The sequence below is a fragment of the Acyrthosiphon pisum genome, chromosome X (genome assembly GCF_005508785.2).
Source record: "Acyrthosiphon pisum isolate AL4f chromosome X, pea_aphid_22Mar2018_4r6ur, whole genome shotgun sequence".
Taxonomy (NCBI): Eukaryota; Metazoa; Arthropoda; class Insecta; order Hemiptera; family Aphididae; genus Acyrthosiphon; species Acyrthosiphon pisum.
The window spans coordinates 118,576,266-118,584,071 of NC_042493.1; positions in this window are offsets into that span (position 1 = coordinate 118,576,266).

The following is a 7,806-nucleotide window of genomic DNA, read 5'->3' on the forward strand; positions in this document are numbered from 1 at the left end:
TTTTTATACCAACAAATAAATTTATTGATATTTTAGAAATAAAAAACTAATTAAAATTGGAAACTGAAATTGTCAGTAAACAGCTCAAAACAAATCAAAATATTTTAAAATTTTATCATGTATAGAAAATGGAAATATAAATAACCAGTGAAAATTGCATGTATTTACAGTCATTCGTTTTAAAGTTACACCAAAAACCAAAATCAATTTTCTCGAAAACAGATTTTGCGTATAAATTCCCGTTTTTCCTTAATTTTTCTTCTGTTTTTCACGGCGCTTTTGAAAACCACTGGGAAATTTAAATTTTAACCTCCCCAATGCACCAACGATATTCACTTTCCTATCAAATAAGATTCTGTTGAAGAAAATCGAAGCAGTTTTACTGCCACAAACCGTGATGGCAGACACAAAAAAAAATTTAAAAATTAAAAATTAAATAAAAAAAATAAAAAAAAACACACATCATTGTAAAATCAATACATTCATCGTTCCACTCAGAATCTAAAAAATAAAAAAAATAAAAAAACACATCATTGTAAAATCAATACATTCATCGTTCAACTCGGATTCTAAAATAAAGTAAAATAGTATAAAATTTTAGAAACAAATTTTGATTTTGATATTTGCAATTATGTTTGATTTTATTTTTTGTAATAAATAATAAATATAATATACTGCACAAATAATATGAATAAATTAAAAATTATATTAATAATAATAGCCTACTTGGCGCAACACAATAATTTATATCAACAGTAGATAGAGTACAATAATATTTATTATTTTATTGTATTCATACCTATTATTTTGTTAGTTTTATATTTCAAAATATGGCATAATAGTTTAATATGTATATATTACGTAAAAAATACATAAAATTTAATAATAATTACTTCTTTATAAATAAAAATTAAATACTGTTCGTTGGTATACAAGTTCATTGTTTGAGAACGGTTCGACCGACTTGCCTTATTTTCTAGAATTTCAAACATTAAGTTAACGAATAACGATTACCTTGCAAGTTGAGAGTTGCAATTAAGTCTAGACACTAGACAATGTATTAGGTACTTTGACGTAGTGATGGGTGTCTTCCTGCTCATATTAGAAATAACATGTCTATATTTGTTAATTTAAAAATAAAATTCAATATTTGACGGTGTTAATAATAATTTTAATTAACTAAATATTATTAATTATACGAAAAGTTAGAAATATTATTTTATTCGAGTCTCTTGGGCACACAGCCTCAATAGCCAATATTGTTGTTATTTCTAAGTATCGATTTTCTTAGAATTAAAATGCTTTAATTAGTCATTAAATAATATTATATACTATAATTTAATATATTATACCTTTCACAAAATGCCCATTATTCTTTAAAAGAAAAACATTTAGGTATGATTTAAATATTTAATCAAAAATAATAGTAACTCGTTTTGTTAATTCCAACAAAAATAATATTTATATATAAATACAATTATTATCAGTATCATTTTATACATTTAATAATTCATATGCTTGTGATAATAATAATAATAATTATACTTCCCAGTTCATCATGTCTGAGAATACATATTTGAAATACAAATGACATCCAATTATTTAAATGTGTATTCTTAATACATATGCAAATTATTCTTGACAAGACTGCCTATTGGATATTACTTTTTAGGTATTAATTGTTAGTTTAATAACACTCGTGCATAACATCATTCAACATCATGCAACATTAAATTTTTTTATAAAGATTACTGATCTCTCCATGTGCTTAAATAACTAGACATTGGAATTTAATTTAATTTTTTTGGCTCAATGGCTCAATTTACTATGCATTGTACGGCATACGGGACCTATAATATCATGACTCACAGTTGCTGCGACTGAGTTTACGAACAGGATATGATAGCGCCATCTAGCGTTCTAGTGCACGTCCATAGTTCGGTGGTCATTTAACTTAGAACAGACGTTTTCCGTTCTGTCCTGTGACGGTACCTGACCGAATGTCTTATATATATACGACCTGCCGATCAGACTACTTTCGGAGGTCTGTCGTGTGACAAACGTCCGAAGAAGCCATATGGCATAAAAACGAGTCTCCCAGTAACTGCTTTATAGACCATTAATCCGTTTGACCTAGGAGAACCGGTGAGTAAAAACGCACACGAACCGAGTAAAAAAATAAGGGTCGAAATCACGTTTGTCCACGAATGCTTCAGAGCGCTCGACCTCCATAAATTTTTTGTCATTTTATTCAACTATTTCAATTTTTAAATCTCCCTTATAGTTAATTTTTTTTATTCGTGCAAGGTGCATTAATATGGGTTACTATGCGTTCAACCGATGGAAAAAATCCTATACTTGTTTTTTTACAGTCTGTTATTTTAGGTTATTAAATTAGTTTGTTTTTTTTTTTTTTTTAATGACTGAATATAATATTTTTATTAGAATTTTTATATTTTAGACAAATCAATTACACTTAAATAATTACAATACATTGCACTAATACTTAATAGCTAATAAGTATACCAATTGATAGCTATACAAAAGTCATGAATATTATAATTCGTTTTAAAGAATTTTATTTATACGAATAAAAATACGATTTAATTAACTAAATGTACCATAGCTAGTAGAGAGATAGGTACTTAAGAAAATAAATTTACATTAGCGTTACGTATATTGTATATTATTACCCTTTATAAATATAAGACATTATGTTTAGACATACCTATTATTACACACCTACTTTTTTTACCTACACGCTTTATCATCAAGCTCACTAATTATTTTGTTTATTTTCTCATTTATTTGATTTTTATTAATTATATCATTGATATTATTCAATTGTCGCTCATGTAGGTTTTTTAGTGGACTATTTACTTCGTTTAGTCTTTTTCTATAATTTTTCCCATTTAACTAGGAGTTTTTCTTGAACTTTTTAAAACTTTTATATGACCGTTTAATGTATTTTCCTTTCTGTATGACTTTACATTATTATTTATATCTGTAGAATCGCGTGGTTTTCTATGTTTTTAACTAAATGTTGGCAAAAATATAGATCATAAACATATAATATATTTGTACAGTTGAACCTTGATATATCACCTATAGGTATTTTAATGGTGAGAAGTAGACACGCTACTTTTAAAACAATTGTTTGGGCAATATGCAATATATAAATTAAAGCTGTATCTTTGATGGAGCTTACAGCTTACTGACAATTTCCATTACACATCTAAACAAATCAAAATATTTTGAATATGTTATCGTGTATAGAGTATAGACAATTCTTATATAAACAACCAGTGCAAATTTCATGTTACTTATATCTGTAACATTGTGTGGTTTTCTGTGGTCATAACTTAATGTTTTCAAATATATAATTCATATACATATAATATATTAATTGTATAGTTGAATAATTCCCCTGATAGGTATTTTAATAGTGGGAGTAGGCATGGGCGCCCATTGGGGAGGGAGATAGGGTACTTGCCCCCCTGGATAAAAAATAATTCATATAGTTTTCATAGTTCAATAAATATTACCATGATATAACCTAATTAGTAATTATCAAGGCAAATTATTTTTTAAAATCACTTTTAAGATATGAAATAAGTATAAAAATACATATTGGTTTAGTATATTAACATCATAAATAGGTCGTAGTCCGTAGCCCGTAGGTACCTAAATAAGATTATTATTTATCACACATGATCTGTGGTAAACCCATAAACATCACTCAGGTACCTACTACAAATATCTCATCAGACAATGTTTAATGTCCTGACTTCTAATGAACTATATAACTACGGTTACGAAATGACAGCTGATTACAAAATACATGTAGGTACTGAAATTTAGTTATCCACTCTCTGTCTATCTGAGTGACATTATATTATTTAGCGCTGGGTTTCATTCGTTAATATTATTATTTTAAATTAAGCTGTAGTGGAAATTTGCATGATCTTTTAAAATTTCGTGTTAAATCTGGAGACAGTGTTCTGTCCGAGCATTTATCAACATGTCATAGTAAAGCTACATATACCTCACATCGCATTCAAAATGAATTAATTTTATCATGTGGAAAAGTATTATGTGATCAAATTATTCGAGAAGTAAATAGTAGCTTAAGGTTTTCATTGCTAGCTGATGAAACTTCTGATATTGCTGGCATTGAAAAACTTTCGATTGTTGTTCGTTATGTTGATAATTCAAAAACTATAAGAGAAGAATTCCTAAGATTTAGTGAACTACAAACATTATATTATGTAGTTGTTATAGCTACTTCTATTTTGACTTCTGTTGAAAAATATAGTTTGGATATGAATAAACTTGTTGGCTTAGGTTTTTACGGGTGTTCAGTAATGGCTGGAAAGGAAAATGGAGTTCAAAAAACAATTTGTGACAAATATCCAAAAGCAAAATTTTTTCACTGTGCTTCGCATTGACTTAATCTGGTTGTGAATGATTTGAATGCAGTGACAGAAATACAAAATACTATAGGAGTTATTAATTTTTTTCGTGAAAGTGTACTTCGTCGAAAACTGGTTACAAATATACCACTTTTGTGTGATATTCGCTAGTCTGCGAAGAATAAATCTATTCACATTTTTCCTGAAACTTTATCAGTATTAAGCATAGACATATACTATATAGACCATGCATTAGTGAAATATATTTAAGCCAACATATATGCGAGAGAGACAGACTCTGACATTACTTATTCTAGGAGATAATAAGCAATTTTATAATAATTATATATATTTATAATCTCAAGGAGTAATGTAGAAATTGTCTATAAGCTCCTTGAAATTGAAATGTCAGAGTCTGTCTCTCTCATTGAACAAAAACAGTTCAGTGGTCTCTCTCGCACATAATATGTTGGCTTAAAGTGTTTCACACAAAACGAGCGTAATGTGCGGTCTATATATTATAAGTCTATGGTATTAAGTCAGTTTTAGAAAAACTATTTGATTCAGATTTCAGAATTAACACCACTACTCGCACAAAAGCTCACCAACTATCATGTGTGACATCAACTTCACAAATTATTATATCCTTAAATGTCATATCCAAATACTCAGCTCAATTAGAACCAGTAACAAATAAACTGCAGGCAAAATCTATTGATTTATACTCGGTCCAAAATCATATTCAAGATTTATTGACTATATTTAATAATAATAGAGAGCAATTCAGATATTGTTTTCAATGATATTTTTAATAGCTCCTTATACTTGGCAGAACAAATCGGCGCAGAAATTAAAGTTCCACGTACTACATCCAAACAAAAAAATAGATCAAATTACGAAACCGATTCTGCTGAACGCTATTACAGACTTTCTATGTTTATTCCTTACTTAGATTTACTAATATCATCTCTTTCAAGAAGATTTTCAAGCACAAATAAAATAGCATTTTCAATAAGTCTACTGCAGCCTACAAATATTAAAAGTACACAATTAATGATTTCAAAGAAAAAATAAGCTAATTAGTGATCATAATAAAATTGAAAATATGATAGAGGAATCTAATATTTGGTATCATTATTGGATTGATAAAAATTGAATTGACTCCCAGTGTGATGAAATTTCGTTAGTTGATTTATTGGCTCATCGCTAATATTATCCTGTAATGTGTTTGTAAAAACATTATAATGTGGACTGCGGAGTATAATATATTAGGTATAATACTATATAGGTTAGGTTAGGTTAGGTTAGGTACGCATATTGTAATTGAATAATTTGGCTAAGTTAATAAAAGTTATTATTATGAATTATATTAATTATTACTTCACATTCGAAAAAAAAAAACATTTAAAATGAAAAATCGCAAACGAATACATATTTTTAAATTAATAGTGTTTTGACGACTTTAGTGCATGTTTGACTTTTTTAAATAACCGTGTAATATCTATACTATATATTATTATAACATGTAAATTGTAAACATTATACTTGTATAAGACATCACACTTATTGTTGCATCTTATCACGACTTGTTTCGTATGGCGTTTACACGATACATTATATTATTATATTATATTATATCGGAGGTGACTCGGCCCGCAAGTGCGTAATAAAATGGTTTAGGAAAAAAAAATCGAAAAATGCGCTTAAAAAAAAAAACCGAACAGAGTAAATACTAAATAATATCATTAATTTTAACACGCCACGTCTATTATGCTCGTGTATTTTACCTATGTGTGTGTATATATACATTATATATACACATTATATATATACATTATACATAAATTATATTATTCGACTACTATGGGTGTTATTGTATGTGGAATCGTTTATATCAATCAACTAGATATAATATGCAATTGTCGAATGCGATAATATCCCAGAGATACCTTAAAATCTCGTCAATGTTCAGAGATAATCATGGATAAAATCTAAAAATAGAAACTATAAAAAAATACGACCTATTATAGGGAGCTCATTGTGTAATCATCGATACATCACAAAATTTAATATAAATAAAAATACATAAATATAAATACATCGCATTGTAACTCCATTAAATTATTGTATTACCTATGTATCAAGATCCCATTTCATCTTGCTTAATTAAATCATTTTATATTAACAATAATAATCATTATTCTTCAAAATTAATTAACTTGGACTGTTTAAAATATAAAATATGTTTATATACACCAACAGGTAGCCAATCCATTGCTATAGCTCTACAGTCTACCTCATGAATTATAAAATAAGATTATGTATGATTGTATGAACTTGCATAAATTTAGTTTGATAAGTGATAACCAAATTATTATAACATAACAAACGAACAAATAAAGTTGATCGTATTAATTACTTACTGCATGTTGCTTGTTAATAATTAGTATTTAGTAGGTAGGTGGCAGATAAGTTTTATAAGTTTATAACTGCCTGCCTACCTAACTACTTTATTGAACGAAGTATGAACTAGAAGTCTATAAATCATAAATATACCTATACTGGTATTGTTGTTTGTAATATACCTACATTAATATTTAATTATAATATTTATACCACGAAACAAACACCCGACTATTACCAGCTAATACCTATACGAGTCTAAATCAGGGACTGGAACCTTTATGATTTTATCGGTTTGGGCTTAGGTTTCGGTTCTCAAAAACTGAAAATTTCGGTTTCGGTTCTGGTTTCGGTTTCGGTTAATACCAGTTTTAACCCTTCTTATTTGACTTTTTTTTTTATCAATAAAGTATTATATAAAAAAATGAATTATTATAAAATAATTTATTTAAATAAATAAATAAAAAATTATTATTAAAAAAACAAATAATCAGCTAATTATGATATACTTATTTGTTTAGCAGTCTTAGGTATATATATTAATATTTTGTTTATGTAGTACAAAATTATACAATAATAATATACTATATACCTACAGTTGTTAAAATTAAGTGATACAATTATTTTGAAGTTAAAGTTGAAAGGGGGGCCAGTGCCCACTAAGACACTAAGTGTATACCGCATAGAGCGTCGAGTGTCCCGACTCCCGGGGCCCAATTGATCCTTAATCCGGACTTGCTCTCAAGGGTTAAATCATTGAGTTTTGAGTAACATTTTTAATGTTTCAATTATTTGATTTAAATAATATATTAACCTGCAGTAGTGTAGGTAGAAGGGTTAGGTGTTTTAACTTCTCTCCGCCCCCCATCAATATTGTAAAGTATTCGAATACATGTATTCAATTAATAAAATAATTCAAATACCTACGTATTCTGAATAATTATTTTTCTATTTCTCTATTCATTATAAAAATACTTTTTTTCAACTCGAA